We start from the raw sequence: 21,415 nt of genomic DNA, 5'->3' as shown, positions 1-21,415 counted from the left end.
GTCTAAGTCTGCAAATACCTGCACCTGCACTTATATGTGGAAAGTAAGATCCTGGCCCACCAAAAATCGGTCGGATTTCTGCCCTCAGCTCCAACAAGGTCACTATTTCTCCCTGGGAACAGTCGGACTAAATGAGAAGGACTGCGCATAATCAGCTGCTCTGCAAACGCAACTATTTGCAAGGGATTGTGCCCATGTTTTAATTCTCTCCTAAATTAAAGATTAATTATTCCCAAGTATCAATTTTATTATCTTTCTAATTTGCCTGTGTATGAATCACTATGCCAGCTGGACACATAATAATGTAAGCACCACCCGTTTTAAAAAGGGCTCAAGCAAGCAAAATGCTGAACATCCTTTGCAGAGATGAAGTCTTTGAAAGGAGCAGAGGAGGTTCAGCAGCGGCCAGTGGGGCAGTCAGCGTTGAATCCCCAGCCGTTCCCAGCACAGAGCTGCATTAGCAGAGCTGAAAGAGCGATCTCTGGTGTGAAATTCTGAGCAAGTTTCTGGCTGAAACGTTAAGAGCAAAAGGAAGAGGATACCATGAAGGTTTTCCAGTTTACATTGAAAGGGAATTGTTTTTTCTCATTTAATAAGCAGGTAATAAATAGTTTGCAGAGTCAGGAGGGAAAATCACAAGCAGTCTGCTTTCATTGCACAAAGTCCAAGTTACATTTCCCCCCACATCTTTATTGTTCACACACTATGTCAGAAAAAAGAGTGGTTATTGACTTCAGCACGTGCAGCATTAAAAGCCAGAACTGGAAACCAGTGCCATCCAGTCGTGCTCTGCTGTTTCCCAGATGGAAACTGGCAGAAACAATGCCGTCAGCTTCAGGTGAGCTGTGAAACATGGCTCAAAACAGGCTTTGAGGGAACTATCACCATTCCTGTTTGTGGCAGAAGCACCAAGCAGCCTGGCAAAGTGAATCTTAACTTAGACAGATTGAATCCAACCTGGTTTAAGAAGGAGAAAAACTAGATTCATGACAGTTTATTTATTTTAAGCCATTGCCAAGCCACATCTCAGGATTTTCCTTAAACCTTTCATATCAAATGGCGTGTCATGTGCTGCACTTCACGAACAGCTGCAGCTTCCCTGTAAATATTTTATATGACTTCGATTAAACATCTGTTTTGTTGGCACACTGCAGCCCATGCTTGACCTTGACTCCTGTCAGAATAAAGTGTACGTCTGGGCATTTCAGTTTCTGAAATTGCATTTAAATAAATCACTAACTTCATAAGTAGGGACATCTCACCATTGGGTATAAATGTTAAACGGATCTTCTCCAGGAAGAACTGTGTGGTAGAGGAAGACTTCCCCTTACACATACCCATGTTCAGCTTCAACAAACATGTGCAACACATACGACGGCGATACGTAGGAAGAGAAGGTGTCCATCTTCTTGAAGAAGCAAGGCCTGAATGGGAACTGACTGGTGCAGGTTTCTTCCAAAGAAAATCAAAACAAGCATCGAGAATGTGAGAGCTTCAGAAATAGCATCTTTCTGCTGCTCAGCAGGGAGTGAAGTTATTCGCTGCCCCCATGAAAATTACCTTATACTCTCATTGTAATGGTTTTGATATCTTTCTGCCCAGGTGAAGATAAAGTGGATTTTTTTCCCCGAGTTTGATTTAATACCAGACAAAATATTTAAAAGTGGCAACACTCATGCTGTGTGTATCAAAATGCAAACAGAGAAGGAAGCTATGAGCTCTATTACACAACGACAAAAGATTACAAGAGGAGAGTTGTGAAAATGAAGAGAAATAAATGAGATGCAGACCCGGTTTGCCACACTACGCAAATCAAACTGCCATTCTCTACAGTATTAATCACTCAGCATTTATCAGACTGAATTTTTCCAAGAATTCAAATTAAGGGTCTGGATACTTATTTCAGGATTCAACACTTTTATAACTATCTGAAAAACTACTCTATTAGATCAGCAGAGAAGATGGAAACTGTGCATCAAGGATCAGAGCTGGCCCTGCGCATGTCTCAGAAATGCCTGACACAGCAGACACGTTTAAAGCGATGGTTTCACAGCAGGCACACAAAATCAGCAGACAAGTCACAAAGAATTAGGTGTCAAGAACCGAAAATCTGTAAACTTCAGAAGATAATCACATGCTTAACAGGAATCCTAAACATGTTTAAAAATAGGTGTTTCTCTGGCCTGGAAGCTGCTGAGTCCCATGTCTGTCGCTCGGAGCCATCCGAATGCATTTCCAATTACAGTCACTGTTAGCAGCAATGCAAGCGCAAGCTCAGGCATTCCGTGAAAATGAGCCAAAGACACGGTTTTTCTTATGACAATAAATGCTCATTAACTCTTGCTGATTGTGATGGAAAGCCAGCAGAAAACTTCACTGAACTTAGGGGAAAAAAAAGATAAAGAAAGAAAAAGAGGCATATTTGATAGTCTCCGATAATGAAACTTGGCAATTCAGCTTTGGTGACTTTAATGGAGGAGGAATTAGTCTAGCAACTTACATAAACTCTTAACGTGCTGCTGACAAGCAGAGCTGAGCTGAAAAAGATTAAACGGAAAGGTATTTTGCTCCGTTTTATCTCGGAATCCCATCACATCTAATGCGTAGAATTAAGCCTGGCGCTACTGCATAGCTGGTTTGCTTTAGCCGTGCTCAGCCACCGCTAGTGTTTACTTATCACACCGCCCTGTATTGCTGTGCCGAGCCCTTAGTGCAAGCCTGGCACCTGCTCAAAAACTGCTTTAGTGTTTGCATGTGGGGTGCATCCAGTAACACGGTTGATGGCTGTGGTCTGGGAAAGTAATTACAGGTATTGCGTGACATCAGCAGTTAAGATTCCTGGTCATTAAAGTCTAATAATAAAGGCCAGGTTGTTCTAGTAGTGGATTTTGCCTAAATTAATACAGATGTTATTTGTGACCTCCCCTTCAGCTTCCTTGGAACCTGTTTCACCTATTTAAATCCAGTCAACAACGTGATGCTGGGTTGGCAAGGGAGGCCGCGAACCTCATGGGCCTCAGCTCTCCCTTCTTTCCCCAAGCTCTCCTGGGGAAATAAACACTGCAAATGCCTATGGAAACAGCAAAGGAATCAGTCGTGTGGAAAAGATCCCTCCCCCTGAAGAAAAATATGCTTAGGCAAAGGGAAATTCTGCTATGGGACTTCATCTCCAGAGCAGGAGGTGCTAGATGGAGGGCGAGCAGTGTGAATTCAGTGAGGCCGGCAGGTGAAAAATTTGAGTCATCCAAGAACAGAGCAGTGGTTTTGGGAGACAAGCCAACGTCACTCTTTTACTTTGTCTTCAGGCAACCAAGCTTCCTGATCCTAGTGGACCTAGCTCGGGCATTGGTCAGCGGGTGGTGAGCGATTGCATTGCTTCTTAGTTGCTGGTTGGGGTTAAACCACGACACACCACCTTCCCTATGAAAAGCAGCCAGGAGAACCTGAAATTACTGTTGTCTGCAGTGCTGCAGAGCTCGAGCAGCCTCTCAGTTGTGCACATTCTTCCTCATAGTTTCCGAGCGCCGGAGGCTGGCGGTGCTGGGTGATGCTCCCCTTGCCATGCTCCTCTCCCATGGGTGGTTTCTGGGTCTCTCCCCCATGCGACACTGTGCTTTGGCCCTATTTCACCAGCCAGGTGACCATTGCCCCGCAAAAATACATGGCCACTGAGATGTCAAGAAAACATCTCCTCTTGGCCCCTTGGAGAACTGTTCACAGGCTGTCTGAAAGATCTTACCACAGGCTAACACAATCAAAGGTTTACCCAGGCACATGCTAAGCTTTACCCACATGATGTTGCTGCTTCCCATTGCCCTGCCTGCATTTTTACGCTGCCTCGATGGTAAGCTCAGGGGCCGGCGCCTGGTTGCTCAGCCGTCTGCAGAGCCTACGGCTTGTCAGCCTCCTCACCCTGCGTTTGGTCTGCAGCAAATGGTCAGGTTCGTGACTTCATGAAACGGGTCACACACTCCGGCAGCACGTGCGTGGCAGGTCAGAGGTGAGCAAGCCTTGGCAGGGCTCTGCAGGGGAAAATTTCGGGCTGCCTGCCTGCCTCTTCGGGGCCTGGCTTACTTTGCTGGTGGTCTTCATTTCCTTCAGAAGCTTGGGAGGAAACTATCAGTATGTCCTCTCCCACACTGCTCTCATTTTTACTGTTTTTTTTAAAAACTCCTCTTTTTTAATCACTTTAATCAGAAATTCCTCCATGGGCATGTTGGGTTTTTTTAGTAGAGGGGCACCTTTCATTTTTTTTGGATAAGGAAGAGAGGTTGTGCCTCTCATTCCTAGTCTGGTAATGGGTACAACCATCCCATTTGGCAAGTCTCCCTACAATCCTTAGGCAATTACAGGACGCATTCTTCAGCTATCAAATAGCAAGTTTGAAACTTTTCAAGTGCTGTCGGTCCTACTCGCCCTAATTTGAAAGGTGTAAGATCCCGAGTAGACGAACGTTTCCGTATCGAGTCCTCAGCGCTTGCTGCAGCTTCAAGTCCCCAGGAGGGCAAAGCCCCGCACCACAACAGGGGCTTTATGAGTGAAACAGCTAGCAGGGTTTCAGGTGATGAAAGGAGAGATGTGCGTGCTTGCCCCTCATGTTATATGGTTATACACACGCTTGCTAAGAAAGCTAGATCTGTGTTAGACCTGTTAGCAGATTTATGGCTTGCTTTGCAATGCTGTAGGTTATTCGGAGAACAGCACGGTAGCTTCCTGTGCTGTTATTTTAAAGCAGGTTTTCTGTTACCATCGATCACAGAAGCCGTCTGTAAGTTGAGATCTTTCCAAGGCTTAAGTCTTGATGTGAGGGCTCAGAGGGACACCTGCATCCCAGGAAAGATATGTGCTCTGCTCTAGGGGGGGTAAAAATAAAGTCAGCGTAAGCTGTTTGTCCTTGAGCAACTTCAACAGTTTCAATTTCCTAGCAACAGAAAACTTTGCCTATGACAGAAATGACAATTGCCCTTCAATCCAGTGAGGAAATGGTTCCTCCATGCTCCAAATAAGATTTGTGTACCTCTGCCCTACATTGCTATAGGGTGCAATATACCACTTTAGGGATGCTCTTACTAATCAGTGTGTAGCTGCAAGTAGAAGTGCTTTCACCTGGTATCTTGGAAAACGTATTTTATATGTGAAACGTATACTCAGTTTATGTCCTAGAAATGCATCTCTGCTTTCAAATGTATATCTTAAAAGAAAAAAAAAAAAGAACAAACAAACCTTAGTATAAAACTTTGCTGAATATTTTCAGGTCCTGGTAAAGTCTCTTAGAAACACACAGAAGAACGGCAGCATCAGAAAGACCTACAAAGACAGGGTCCATGTGAATCTGTGTATCTAAGTGTTTGTCCCCTTGGTTTTTTTGGTGGCAGAGCCTACATTTCCAAAGTAGTAAATGAAGTCTTTCCTCATGGCTGGCTGAGTGCGGGCCCAGATGCTTTTTGAAAAATATTTGTAAAAGTCAGCGAGTCCAAAATCAGTTCCTCCTAATCATCTGCCTCTGTCCTTTGCTTAACACAGGACAAATGGATGTTCCCAGTTCCTACACATCACATTTTATAAGGGATTATTATGAGAAAAGCTTATTAATCTTGTCAAGTTGTTCAGAACAGTGTTTGAAGGATTATTTAACAGCAGGTTCTCTCTTTTTCCCCCCTCTTATCCATTTTAGGCCTTTTCTGTTTGCTCAGCAGTTTACAACCTTAGTCGTGGTACGTTGCAGCTCCCATAGAAATGACAGTGCTTTCAGTGACAAGCATTTGACATGCTACATGGAGCAAATATAGGAAAAAGTAGGGCTAACAGGGTACCAGGGCAAAGACAGGGACAGCTTTGCTTTTCTTCACATGCTAGAAAAGTGAACAGGGAATTTTAATTATCTGAAGTTTTTGCAAACGAGATTTGGATTAGTTTTGGTGGCAGTTTTATTAAGGTAAGCATTTTTCTTTTTTTCCCTTTATAGTCCGTATATGTATATCTTTCTCCAGGTTTCTGTCCTTTCCCAGCTCTTTGGCTGTCCTATCTGTCTTGCGGTCTGCCTTACCAGTAATTCATCTTTCCTCTTTCAAAAACACCCTCCATCTGGGCCTTCTCCCAAACTGCTTATAGTCTGTCACGGGAATTACATCTAATAATTTCTCACCTTTATAACATGCCGGTTTGGGCAGGTTCATTTCTCATACGCATGATAAAGCTGGTTTCAACAGGAAAAAAAGAGATTGCAGGTTCATAGATACCAAAAGAAGACAACATTAGGTGTGCTAGAACTGAGATACATTAAAAACAACTAGAATCTGTAGCCACACTCAGTTATGATCTATGAGGATCCAAAATATTTTGTACCTGCAAGAAAACATATGTCCTGTAAATGAGCTGCATCAAAGTTAGAAGTAGTTGAATATCTGAGTGTAAAGTAGCGTTAATTTCACTGTTTTATTAATTAAAGACTAACTGCTGTCACCCTGTGTTCAGGAAGATGCTTTGATCTAGCTGTATGCCTGAGATATGAAAGTTAAATGATAAATGGCATTTAACACATCTGATAGGTATGTTTTACAGAGAAAAACTACAAAGTGATTATAGTAATAATTTGTGTTTCTTTTCTGGTGTGTTCTGAAATATCTTTTATCGTGGGAGGTGTACTGTAATGGAGAAGGACTAAGTACTGCCATCAATTCATCACAGTAACAAGCGTCGTTCCTGTCTGTCAATCACAAACCTTTGTCAAGAAACTAGAGAAACAAAAGGAGTTGCTAACAGTGAAAATAACAGCTTTCATGATGAAATAAAGCTTTAAAACGACATAGGTATCAGTGCTGAATAATTTCATTCTGTGCAAGAATGTGATTTGATCATGCTGTAGAAAATCAAAATACATCCTGATGAACATAAATGGTTGCCTCTCAGGTGGCTTGGCTGGGCAGGTCACATTTCACCCCAAACCGAATCGATACGGCTGCGTGTTTACCTATGTATGTACATATGCAGGCAGTCCTGCCCCAGAGGTTCTCCCCACCTTTCATCTGCACCCGAGAGGGCAGAGCCATCCCCAGCTCCTCCACCATCGCCCCGCTGCCTCCCAGCCAGAACTGCCTGAAGCTCCCCAAAATACTGAACTGAACTGTAGGAAAAAACATATATATCCCAAACTCACAAGACACTATAAGTTACTGATTTGAGAGCAGTTTTTCCTATATCTCCTTTATGGAAGGAAAAAATAAAAGAGGTTGCAGATTGTTTTGGCCTCAAGAAATAAATCTGATGCTTTATAGATTTTCATGAGATCTCTTGCTGTTCTCTTTTTGCAAATCACTCTGTGTTTCTGCTTTCTGCAGAGCTATACGTACATTTTCCCCTTAAGATATCCAGCTTTTTCTTTAGTGGAACTAAGGGGTCGTAACTCTAGCTATGTGGCAAAGAAGCAGACAAATATCTGAAGCCCTCTGATTAATATACATGTATCGCCGAGTTTCAGGCTGGAACGAGCGTTATTCAAAACTACAAGCCTCCAGCTTAAAGAATAGCTAACAGAAATGCTGACAGAAACTACAGCTGCTCTAATAGCAAGAGAGTGCAAACAACTGAAAATTTGTATGCCCTTGAACTATTAATTATTCTGCCTTGGAAGGATTAGAAAGGACTTCTGACTGACCCAAGTTCTGCTTTGAAAACAGAGAGAGAAATACAGTATTCCCTGAGTCCCTGACTAGTTTAAGTACGTATTTGTTAAATTTAAGACCTGCCAAAACCCAGCTATTATTTTCTAGCTGCTTTGTACCCAGCAGCTTCTTATAAGAAGTGACTTATGGAACATTTCAGGGCTTTTATACCAGCAACAATAACCATCATAAAACTTGTGGAATATGACATTAGACTGAAATATCCGCAGCATATGTTCTGACAATATTTTGTATAACAGCAGAAGACCTATGAAGGGTTTTAATACAATTAACAATGCCATTAAAAATCCCTGGAATAACATTAAATTTGATAGACATTCTGTGAATAAAAATAATGTAAGTTATTGTTAGCTTTCCGTATTAAAGTCAAGTATTATTTAAAAAACTTGTGCGGACTTTCCCAGTAACACAAGAACAGGGTATAAAGAGTTCGGTGTCAGAGAAGTATTAAACTCCTTTTAATCTTTACAACAATTGAAATAATTAATTTACTAACTCATTTTGACTGTGACAATTCCAGCTATAAATGTCACCCTAGTTATCATTTGGCTTTGAACAGACATTTAGCAATTTCCACTCTGGAAAAAAAAATTAATAAAAAAAATGAGCCTGTCTCGAGGAGGGGGTTTGGTAACAAAGCTCACACCAGCTTAGGGGGCTGTGTCTAAAATCTGTAAGGGAAGAAGCCCTGCATTAACACTGTGCAACTACTACAGCTACTGCCACAGCCCCATTTGTAATGACTTTGGAAAGATTTGGGCTGGCTGACTGGTGGCTGCACTTGTGCTCTCTGAATCTCCCACCCGCTGTGAATTAAATTACGGTAGGAAGAGCTGGACTTTTTCTTGCAGAAGAAATGCAGAGACCATCTTTGTAGCCGTGATGACAGAGAATTGCCATCAATCACGAATCGGTATTTGTATGTCCCGAAAGGAGTTAGTTAGTGTGCTTAATCAGGACTAAGATGGACAGGAAGGAAGATTTATACAGCTCTTCTTTGGTATGTGGAATTAAAACAAAGCAAACAGGCAGAAACTGATTTCCAAGACAGACAAGCAGTCTGGAACACTGTTTAAATAAATCAGCGTGTTATTGATATGTATCGATCCATCAGCACAGGTAAAAATAGGTCCAATCTTCAGCCTTCTGCAATTCCTTTTTTTTTTTTTTTTAATCCAGGCATTTTCTTAAAATCTTTGCCCAGAAAACTAGAGATGATATAACTTTTGATACAGGCTACATTTTAATTTCTTTTTTTTTTTTCTTTTTCTTTCCTTTTTTTTTTTTTTTTTTTTTTACATCTAGTACTTCAACGCTTACTCAGAGATGGCAGTAAAATGAATAGCGGTGCTCAGGAGCATCTGCCCCCATCCTCAGGTGTGACAGCCCTTCCCCAGGGCCGGAGCAAGGCGTGGGGGCGAGCGCCTGCCTCCCGCCGGGCGGTGCAGACCCTTTGGCCAGCCCTCAGCCCGGCCCCAGCTCCCCATCTGTGGAAATTAAGGCAAGCGATCCCTGCGGCCGAAACGGGGAGAGCCCTGGAGCCCGAAGCCATTGCCAGCCAGAAGCTGGGGCAGACGCACCAAGGCTTTGTGAAGCTCAGCCTGGAAATGAGCTTTTTCTTAACCCGTAGAGAATTCAAAAGGGAGCTAGCCTGTTAGCAGAGGGAACCTCTGAAATTAGTCCTAATGTAGTATGAGGTTTTGCTATTTAAATGGGAGCCAGCTAGAGGGACACAATCGCAACTGCTTGTGTAGGCGTATACGTTTGGTGTGGCACGGCATGAAATTGAGTTTCAGCGGTGGGTGGGTGGGAGGAGAAGGGAGCCTGACTTCATGAACACGGTCCAGAGCCTAACTGCAACGGTAGTCACTGAAGTGACCTTGGAAAAACGATGGTCTCCGCTGAACGTCTGTCGCCACCGCAGCAGCTACCGGGGCCGGTGCTGGAAGCCTTACTGCCACCGAGGATAATATCCAACCATGAATCAAAGATGTTTCCCTTTGGCAAACGTTTTCTGCGCTCCAGCTTTGAGGCCCGTGAATAACTAGATTAGGACAAAACAGCAAACAACAAACCCTTCCAAGTCCTCTATTCACCAGCAATAGCACAGCTGCTCAGGCCGTAACAGCCGCACGGGCAGCACTGTTGATAGGGGTCCGACATTTTGCCAAACCATTGTAAAAAATAGATGAGACGTATACTGCTGCACTAGGACTGACACCGCCTTGGCATCAGCACAGCTGGAGAAGGCAGGCAGTGTTTTTGCCTGCCATATTGCACCTCTGAGGAGCAAGAACACTTCAGCTTTCAGAAAAGTAAGAAGGCATGCATCCTTCCAAGGAAGTAATCTTTTAATGGTACAGCCCTCTTGAACCTTATTTTTCTCAAATGCAATGTGAAGCTGTTCTGAAAGAAAATGGCATTTTTTTTCCCCACTGCTCTGAAATTCTGGGAACTGTTTTCTGTTTCAAAAATTGCTTGTTGGGATTGTAAATTCAAACTACTGCCATACATTATGGCTTTCTTTGGCAGCAGAGCAGAACCACAGAGCCCAGTAACATATTTCATCCTGGGGAACATATCAAACATATGTACAGTAAGCTAGCTGTGAGAAAAATCGAGCCCCTTTGTGTGCCACTAGTCACAATGCACATTGATATGCAAAAGGAAAACTTTTTCAGAGGCTGAGCCAAACAAAGAAGAACAATGGTAGAATGGTATTGCAGAAGAGAGAGAAGTTTACTTTCCATAGATGCTATAAGTAGCCCTAACTGGCAACGTGCAGCATGCTATATCACATACCATGAATGAGACAAATGGATGGCAAAAGCCCTGGTCAGCGTGAGCTGCTTGGGAAAGCATTTAAAGCAAACACCAAGTAAAGGCTCCAGCTCTGAGGAGGTTTGCTCTGTGGGAGGTACGATATTTGAGCAAATTACTAGGGGCCCAAATAATGAGGAATAAGGCCCTGTACAGGAAGCTATGTCTGGTGGCTTTTTAAGGGGACACACAGGGAGCTCATCAGTCCCCGGCTGTGCCAAGGTTAAGTACAGATCGAGGGCCTTGGGGGTACCTTTGAGGAGAGAATGGTCCAAATAACATGAAGGGCAAGAGGAGAGACCAATAACTTATGAGCCACTAGCACTAATAAAACCTGAAAGAATTCAAATAGAAAAGGAGCCTCTGGCCTGAGTCCACGGATCTCATGTCTTTATTTATGAGAGGTCATTGCTAACTGAAAGACACCATAAAACACCTCATGCCATGGCCAAAAAGGGTCTAGCAAACCTCATTCCCTCTTCACAGCCTGCAGCACGGAGATAATGTCCCTACAGACACACTGGAGACCCTTTACCCTGATCACGTTCCCTGTGTTTTTATCCCTTTCCATCAGGTTTGGTCTGTGGCTTTCTCTCTGCGGATGTAAGTCTTTTCTGAGCAGATGTTCTGCGTACCTGTCTCTGATGTAGGTATGCTACCAGCAATTATTTGGGTGCAATGGTAGTGTTCTTCTTCTGTTCTAGATGCTCAGAAAGCCAGTCCTGCAAACCCCTTGCATGCATGTAACTGGAGTGATTTAACCCTATCAGTCAGATAAGAGAGTTTTCATACAACCACTGGACAAAATCATGGGTCACCTAGCTTTAGCTAAGGGAACCTAGATTGCAGGAGAAAAAACACAGAGCTGCCTATGATTACAGTGCTTTATCCTCTGCTTGTGGGTTTTTTTTGAATAGTGAAACCAGCTTTATAGGAAACAGTTCATTATTCCTTATCAGCAGCAAGAATTCAAAGGAAAATCGAAGGGTGGAAAGTGGCCAGCAGGTTTATCTAGGTTCATCCTCTTTTTTTGAGCAAAACAGCCCTTTTGCAGCCTCAGCTTCCCAGGCTACCTCTCCCCGCAGCACACGGGGGTGATGAACGCGTGCTGCAGGCACCAGCGCCCGGCAGCACCCATAGAGAGGTGCGGGGGAACCCCAGGAGATGCCTCCACCTCCCCAGCCGGGGGATCACCATCTCTGGCGGTTCTCCACCACCAGTCAGGAGTCAGGAAGATGAAATTAAGTGGCTATAGTTTAGGTGATACTCTTACTCGGCAGGTAAGGTCTCTTAGTACACAGAAGTCATGCCCATCCTGATCTGTGCACCCACTTCTCGTCACCCTCGGCATGGTTAAGGGGCGATTCCCACACTCTGGCAAACACAGAAACGCTAAGTGTCCCCAGGCATTATTCAGGTCACAGCAAAGTTTTTAAGTTACCAGGACAGGAAATTGGATGGGGAAGGGAAAAACATACTCTGACTCTTCCCTTCGCCATCAAGACTAGGCAGAATTAAGCTGCCTGCTTTTTACGAGTAGAATGCAGTCATTAGTCTCATGTGATTTATCCCACATAGGATGAGAGAATGGATCATATGAGGAACGGCTTCAAGTCAGGATCTCAGCAGAGGTGGTTTTCTAACTCAGTTATCAAAGCATTTTATTCTTCTGGGCTGTGAAGCCTACCGTAGCTAGGAGTCCCAAATCACACTTGTGGTAAGTGTTTTTTTGCATCTTTGTAGGTGAAACACTGAACTACCATTGAGCTCTCACCCTGATTTTTCTAATCCCAGAATCAGCAGGGTGACAGGACCCAAGCATGGAGACTGGGGCTGTCCCATACATGGTCCTGATGGCTCCAGGAATTTGAAATGTGCAGAACAAAATGGAATTCGTTATTTCTACAGCATTTTGCTATTCAGACCCCATATCGCTCAACCATTTTAGGGCAAGACATAGCCAGAAGGCAGCACGGCCATTTCACGAAAGCCTTGCCTACGGACTGCTGCCCATCAATACTCCATGTCTGGAGAAGACCTGGCCAACAGCGGTGCCGCCTGTGCAGCGCTCGGAAATTGGATACCCCACCGGCTGGCTCGGTGAATTTATCGCTACCCATCCTTCTTCCCAGGATCATCATTCAAATCTTTTCCGTCGTGTCCTAAAATGTCATTATGATTAGACAGATGAAGGGAATGAAAGTAGAAGTAGGGCCATAAAATGGCATAGTATAGTCAGAAAGTAAGTTTAGAAGTTATGGGTCTCCTTCAGATTTCTGAGAACCTAAGGGATATTCCCTCTTTTGGCCTCTAGCTGTTTGTAAAGTTAAATGACTGGAATATGATATCCAGTGTTATCTACTCTTATTTTGGATATATTTCATTAATCCTCTATTAACGCTTTACAGCTTGACTATTCTTAATAAGAAACGTTAATTCTGGTATGGGAAAGAAATAGTAGTGGAGTGAGACGTACATGACTGCGCAGCTCCAGCAAGTTAGACAACATACTGTCCCATACTGAAGAAAGTAGCTGCTGAAGTAAAACTAAATATTTATACTTGCAAGGTAAAAACAACCAACTCTTTTAAAATGGTCCACATATAAATATGGAAGTGTTTATTTTATGATATTTTGAGGCTCACGAAATCGAATTAGTATCAAATGAATTGGCTTGATATTAATGAAGGAAAACAGAAAAATGTGATCTACAGTAACATACCTATTTAAAATACCATTAAATATGCTACTATATGTGTATGTGCATCTTTAAAGAAGCAGGCACACATTCACTGAACCGGCACAAAGAGCAGCACTGTCACCTCCATTTTATGCAGAGAGAGTGAAATGGAGGCGCAAGGAAGGTGACACCTTCAGTGTCGCTCTGCAGCTCAGCTGGTAACAAGAAGAGGTGTTGCTAAGCCTCCTCTCATACTTCCCCCTCTCACATGTGGAGTGCTTTCTCTTTCCTTTTCCTCATATATTTGATTCCTCAAGTTGCGCTGCAGCCCTGGCTTTATTAGCCTGTACAGAGCGTCTTTATAGGTACACATTATGGAGTAGCTTCGCACCTCTTCAGTCGCGAAGGATTATTCGTTCTTATGGCAAGGGAGCAGACTCGTCACTCCTCCAGCTCATCAAGAGTGCTCAGCAGCAGCAGCTATCCTGGTTATGAGTGAGAACAAGAACAATAAAAATTTTTTAATCCTGTCATGGATTCAAATGTCCCGTATTCAGTCTAAGCAGCAACAGTGATAACTTCAAGTTATATACTTAAATAGAGAAATTTTGTATATTTAATAGATAAATTTGCTGTCCACTGAGGGGGGACAGGACTTACTCCCGCTTTATGGTCCCCAGGGAGGAACTAAGTTAACTTCCATTAGAGGTGGATCTGGCCCTGCATGCCTACATGCGTGGTCCATCTACTTACACAAGAGGAACCAAATGGCACAGTTGTATCTAGAGCCCGTAAAACTGCCAGAATAACCAGCAAAGTACAATTATTTATGATTCACAGTTCATTTATTTACAATAATGTTTTGCATAACAAATAAGTGAGAATTTTGAAATCTGCTTGTGGACAAGTTCATGGTTATGAAAAGTGGGGAGGTTCATCCAATAAATAATTTACTGTGAATTAAACATTCATCACCAGTACCAGAAAAGTAATAAAAGTCTTTGTTTGCAATCCTTTTTTTTTTTTAATTGGTTTTTAATGATGTTACATATGTACATGTAGACTTCAAACATGCGCAAGGGATTGTTTTCACCCCTTGAATTTTACTTCAGTTATAAAAATAGGAAATACTTTGCAAAGTGTACATGTAAATACACAGACTGGGGAGACTCAACGTTTCAGTGACTTGGATCTTGGACTTTGATCAAATAAATCAAATCAGGGAAACATTTACAGGGAACAGGTATTGAATCTGTGTGAATTGTGTCTAAAGTGTAAACCAATATATCTTTTTTATTGTCATTATTCTTTTCTCTTTTGGATAATGGGCAAAAAATGTATGCTCAAAATCACCAGTTTATTGCTACAGATTGTTAAAAGCCAAGCGTGTTTGCAGGCTACTGCTGCATTTCGCTTGCTTTATCTTATAAGCTAGAAGGTGAAGTTCCTGGGCAGCACTGCTCCCGGGGAATAACGGCTCATTTGCCAGAGGAAAAAAGGTCAGAAGAAAAAGCTGTTCTGTGAGACCCTGTGGGACACTACCACCAAAAGAAAGGACCATCCCAAGCCTCACCTCCAGCAAGTGCAAGTGATGCATTTTTGATCTGCCTGCTTGTATCAACAACTAACAGCACGTGCATTTAAAAACATCGGTCTGCCAAAGCAAAGTGCTGTCCTGTGTGCACAGTTCTTGCCTCGGGAGACAAAAAGGGTAACAAAAACCCCCTCATCCGATAGTTGTTAATGATGTAGTTTAAAAAGTCATTGGAAAAGATGAGCTTACTCCATCTGAGGGCCAGGTAAGACCCTGGGTAGCCAGGAAACCCCAGAAATTCAGGATGGGGACTTCATGAACACCTCCCAGCTTGAACACAAACCAGCCAGACACGGGGCGCTGCTGCAGGGGAGCAGAGCTGGGGTTAGCCGTGCTTTCCAGCTGCTCAGACACTGATGCTATTTTCATCAGCCATGTGTTTTGGGGCTCTCAGTAGGAATCACCCCCATTTATCCAAGACAGAAAAATGCACAAAAAAATGAGCTCCTGGCAGAGTTATCCAAAGCCTGAAAGCTTAATTTTGCAATTTGCTGCAAGATTTCTGAGATTTCAAAGGAGCCCATAGTTTAATCCTGGTCAAGTGACTTTGTTTTTACTTACTGTTACACAGGAGCTTTTTTTTTGGAGAGGAATACAGATTTTTACAAATATTTAGCCCAGGCAAACATTTGATGACAATTACTAAGAAAAAACATACTTTCTCAGAAGTAATTTTCCCTCTCCAGGGAAGGAAAAAAAAAAAAAGAGTTTTATTTTTGTGGGAAATAGTTGAAACGTGAGACAAAAACGTTAAGCATTTTGGTTTGTAAAGCTATCAGAAATGTGGTGGTTTATTGCTTTTGGCACTAGCATACATTGTTTTCCAGCTCCACCGCTCATGTTTCAGCACATACAACCTTACACAACATGCTATGCATGTAACTTCGGTATCTTATGTAACATGAAATTCCCAAGAAAGAGGATGGGATGACTCGAATGAAGCACAGCCACATAGCTGGCCAGGAGAAGACAAGCTCTTCTACTTCTAAAGCATGGTGCACTGTAACACTCCTTGTGACTAGCGAGGAACGAAGCCCGTGAGATGTACGGTGGCTTCTTCTCCCCGTGAACCTCCTGCAGGACTGCGGAGAGGCATTAAAAATTTACTTGTTTTGCAGTAGTTGCTATCTGCGGCATCCTAGAAGCGGGATTTCTGAGGAGGACTGCACAAATCTTGCAGCTTTCGATGCAAACAGCAGAGATCAGCCGTCAGCCCTGACCCCTTGTCTCTGCAGTAGCCAAGACTCGAACAAGAATTCGCATGCTCTATAGGCAGCAGCTTATTTCTGGGTCAGCCATAACCTTTTCCTGCTTGTAATGATGTCGGCTGCTCTGCGGTTATCTCCAGCTGAAGAGGGCTTTTGCATATTTTGCTTCAGTCTGTCACTGTATGAATAGAAAATGCAGTCTGCAAGTACAGAGCAAAAAAGTATGTGTTTGTTGATCTGGTGGAAATCGGGCCAGCTCTATTATTGGCTTTGCTATTGGCGTTCTAGTTCAAGAACAGAATCTGACTTGTTGAGGCTGATTTTCATAAAACATTTTTTAATGATTTATATTCCCTCTTCAGGTATTAATTTAAAGGACCGAGAGAGGTTTGGGCCATTGCATTAAATATATTAACATGTAGTTTTGAGAGTAGTTCTGGGCATGTATGCTAAATTTGGAAGTTCAATGTACTTGCAAAATTGCAAGTATAAATCATATAACAACTAAAGCATTTCCTCAGACCAATGGTTTTAAGTGCTCTCAACAGCTGGAAAAAGTGCAGACTCTTTGCTATGCAAAATTGGCGTGTATAGAATTGGAGCACAGACAGACCTTTGCTAAACTACAGCAGTCCATCATGTTTAAATGTGTTTGTTGTTAGCAGGGCACAAGCATGATTTGATTACCGTGACGTTCTGAAAAAAAGAAAACTATGCTCATATTGGGAAAGGCGAGAAAAAAAGCTTTCGGGAACCAGCTTAAGTTAGAAGGGGGAATTGTGGTGGTCATCTCCAGCATTTTCTGTTTTGGCTTTTTAGAGCTTTTTTTGGAGAGAAATGGACAGGAAATTAGCAAAATACTTAAGAATTCACGAAAGCACATGACCTTCAGAGTGAAATTTAGGACTGCAGCACATGAAGTCTCATATTTTTTAAATTATTTATATAGTTCGTTATCAATCTTAGCAGTTAAAAATAGTCCCTTAACTTTTTCAACATAAATCCTGCTGGTGCATGGGCCGCGGATCCCCCACGGGTGCTGGGCTGTACCTCCAACCCCGGGGGCACTGCAGGAGCCCGTCCCGCACCTAAAGGTGGCCCTAGAGGTGCCACGACCCCAGGGCACCCAGCCGGGGAGCGAGGTGGAGGGGAAGCTGGGCTGAGGGGGGTTATAAAGCTCCCTTGAATGGGGAAGACGTGGAACAAAACAGAAAGAGCTGTGAACTACTTGGCGATTACTGATCCTACTTCAAGTCTCTGTGGTATCTCCTGTGGCTGGCTAGATGAGAAATCCGGACAGCTTGCAGAATTAATTAGACTAAGGCTTGCTAATTTTACAGTGCAATACGTACCCTGAGGTTCACTCTTCAGAACATGCAACTCCTTCAGCTTTACTTGTATGATTCACCTATGAAGCGACAAGTTTGTGCTACTTCCACCAGAAGAGCTCATTAAGACATGCCGCTCCAAAAAAACCTTTTGAGTTCGAATGAACGATCACAGGTTTGCAAGTGCCTCCTCAATTATCGGTGTGCGAGGAAAGGACCTGGGCACTACACGGAGTAAGCCCCGTGCATACCCCCCTTCACCAAGAAGCTGCAACACTTAGTTAGAGAAAGGTACGCACCAACTGCGTGCCAAACCTCTGCGGTAGGGAAGGTGCTGTGGAATTATTACCAGTTGTCCTGAAGGCAGAGAAATCGGCGTGTGACCGTCGGTAAAAGGACTCAAAGACCACAATTGCATACTGAGGTGGATCTCCGGCATTTCCCAGGCTGTGTGAAGAGGGCAGTGAGTCCTGAGGAAGGAGCTGTGTCAGTAAAAAGCAACAGGACGCAACTATTTCTGCCAGAGGGAGTGGAGAGAAGAGGGGGACGTGGGCACAGACTTTTAATGAACTCTTGGGTATTATGGCTGCCTAGGTTTCCTCTTGACAGCAAGAACGGTTGTCGCCTTCCTTACAGGGCAGAGATGCCTGTGAGCGGAGCTGTGCATGGGACCAGCATCGCAAACCACGTCGCTTCCCTTCGTGTACGTGCGGGACTGCACTGCAGCATACTTACTTCGGGTTTAAAATAATCATGGCTACTTCGTTAGCTGCTGTAGCCACATATTTCTTCTTCACACAGTGGTCATTGTACTTGAATTTAGGGGAGACTTAAATGACACAGCTGAATTCATTATCAGTAGATCTACGCTCTACTTTAAAAAGCAAAAGTGCACGTGCTTTCCTCTCGTAAACAGGCACGTTCATAATGGGCAGACGGTTGCAGGAGATGAAAGCAGATACTAAGTCAGAGATATTTTTCTTTAGTTATAACGCACATGGGAATTAGGAATAATGACTATGTCCTGGCACTTTGATAGGAGCCTGGGGAGAAAAACTGCCAAACGCAGTACTGAAAAACAACGACAAAATATTTATCATTTTCAGCAACATGCATATGCTGACTTTAACTATGCAAATAGCCTTAGACACAAAGGTCTTACATAATAAATGAAAATAATTCCTGTATTCTCATTGTCCAACACAAACAAACAAACAAAAACCAAATAGTGAGCAGTTCTGTTCTTTTCTTTATGCTAATGATATTTCTGAAATTCCCTAAGTGCAACAGATATTCATCTAAACTCGGGCAAAAAAAAAGAAAAATGAGCTGGTAGGCAGAATCCAAGTAATATCTTCATTTTCTAATAAATTTTCTTTCCTTTGAACATTGACACTCTTTTGTTTTCCTTTCCAAGATGTAGCTGTAAACCAGTTTATCACATGCAAACAAAATTTTCTTAAATTCAGCAGAGGAGAATAATGAATTTGTTTTATAGGCCTATAAAACAACCTGAGTCTGTGGGCATTTTGAAATAATGGTGTCAATTAGGATCTGTAATGTATTCTGGGAGATATCATAAGAAATGTGGCAGCAAACTCATTTTTTCCTTTCAAAATGATCACCTGCAATATGCAATAAAATGCTAGGATGTACTCATAAAAGAGCCGTTGCAGTATCCTCCCTAATATATATGCAAATATTTCATCACTTTGAAACTTTGAGGCACACGAGAAAGCTGTTAGAAATTAACATCAGCTTCCAGTTGCCATATAAATCAAAGCAACAGCTCTTCTCTGAGTAAAGTACCTGCTCAGGGAAGTAAGCTGCTTTGATTAAATGCTGATGGGAATTGGCCCTGCTCGGCATCGTTGCCGTTGACAGGCAGAGCCTGGCTCTCATCCTTCTTTGCAAACGTCGTGATGTCTGCCGTCGCTGCCGGAGCGCCTTGCGTTGTTCTCACCTTGAGACCATCACCTTTGCAAAGTGAGGACTTTTACAGTTTAAAGGACATTATAGTCCTCTTTGGTCACTGCCCCAAACCGAGTACAATGTGCTGGGGGAATCCCAGAAGTTGAGAGGGGATGAAAATACGCTGGTTTAAGCCCTTTCCTCTGAAAACCTTCTCTGAAATCATAGACAGTGGTGTGTTCTCTGCTCTTTGTACCAAAAAGCACACTAATTCTACAGGAGACTTCACCCTTCACAGCAGCAGGAGGCAGCAGGATGCCTACCCACACTAACACGTTTCTGGAATAAAGCAGCCTGAAGGAAGTAGTCAACATTTTTCCAAAGTTTGTTTAAGTTGGAAGAAAATACTTATTGCTCTCTAGGACTCAATTGTCACAACAAAATGATTACAGAGAAGATTGAGCAGAAAGTCAGGAAGGTCAAATTACATTAGTGCCCACTGTGATGCTGCAATGGGCAGCGTCCATGCAGGAGCAACTGTTGCTCAAGTAGCAGCTTATTTTTTAAGGTCCATAAAGTATTCTTGCCCTCAGTGGATGGAGAAAACGATCATTTAATCTCTTAAGGAAGACTGTAAATGAGAAATCATTTGTTCCCAACCAGATGGGGAAGCGCAGAAAAATGGGACATTTATTTTAATAGGTGGCAAGAACCAAGATACAGACAGTGCATCAAACTCATTTTCACTTGTCCTCCTGTGTATGCATACTTTTCTGTGCATAATCAGCCTTTTTATCCATCCCTGCCAGATGAACGTTGAAAACAGTACCTAGTTCTGTACAGAAGTCAGAAACTCAAGCCAGCTAATGAACAAAGTGGGTTTGCAGCCTGCAGTTTGTCCTGCCTGCTGTCTGGTGTTCCCCTGCCACCCTTTGTTCTTTAAAACAAACTAAATGCCCTTGTGGGTGTAGAGATGGACACTCTACAACAGCTCCTCTGAGCTCCTGCCCTGCTAATGCAGACTTGTTCCCTACTGACAAGCAAGTGTATTCTCCTTCTAGTCTAACTTTAAATGTGTCAAGTAGTGAGGCTCTATTGGAAGTTTATTTCACAGGATAATCGATTTCACTGTCAGAAACAGAGCCGAGAAAATAACTCATGGCAAATAATGTACTGAATGAATAAAGTTTCTTCCCTTGCCCGTGCTCTTCCTGCTGGCAGATCGAGTCCCTTTTGCACAAAACCAGTGTTTTGTACACAGGTTTGCCAACAGGCAGAGAGCCGCTCATTGCAGGTGCTTTCTTCCAGGGCTGCTTTGGCTGCTTATTCGCAAAGTTTCCTTGCTGGACACAAAACTCATATTCAGCAGGAGGATGTGAGCAAACCACCGAGGCTCATAATCTCTCAGGAAAAGAAAAAAGAGGGTGAAACATGAGTGAACAGCCAAAGGCAGGAAGACTCTTATTAGTGAGGAGGACACACATGGGATATGAACTGTTCTCAGTTCAACTCAACTGTATGTTCAACGCCAGGAAGACAGGCGGTTTGCTGAGGCAGCCTTCTTGCCATCCAGCAACGTTTCTTACTGGACCCGTGTCATTGTGCATCATCGTCACTCCTCCATTCGTGTGAGCACTGTATAGACCCCAGAACTCAGTACTATTTCACATCTATTTTAGACAGAGTCTCTAATTAATGGCAGAGCTGAGAATAGACCCTGGATCTGACTCTCAGCTCTTTTGGCCCATAGTATTTCTGAAAAAATTTCAAAAGCACAACATGTCAAGCAAAAAAATGTGAAAACTTCTGCATACTGTGAAATTTCAGAAATGGAAACATTTTCACAAACTAAATGTTGAATATTTTAGAGCTAAACTCCAAGGAAAGTTGCACCATGTGCTAAAGTTCTACTCTGGTTTTTGAAAAAGATTAAAAGCAGCAGTCTAGTTTGCATTAGGGAGTAGGTTTACATATTCTCTGTGAGTTATATAGCATACAAAATGTGGCCCATTAAACAACTGTCATTGAAAGCTCGCGACTCCTCTCCAAGAACTAACGTTTCTTTCCCTTGCCTTTCTGGGGAAGAGTGTATTATGTACGTGCTCCCCACACAAGCTGTGACGTTGCTCATTCCTGAGGTGAGATGTCTTATTCTTGGGCAGACGTGAGGGGGAAATGGTAGGAGAGCAGCA

This window comes from Gymnogyps californianus, chromosome 4, assembly GCF_018139145.2.
Source record: "Gymnogyps californianus isolate 813 chromosome 4, ASM1813914v2, whole genome shotgun sequence".
Classification (NCBI taxonomy): Eukaryota; Metazoa; Chordata; class Aves; order Accipitriformes; family Cathartidae; genus Gymnogyps; species Gymnogyps californianus.
This window is presented reverse-complemented; position numbering follows the sequence as displayed.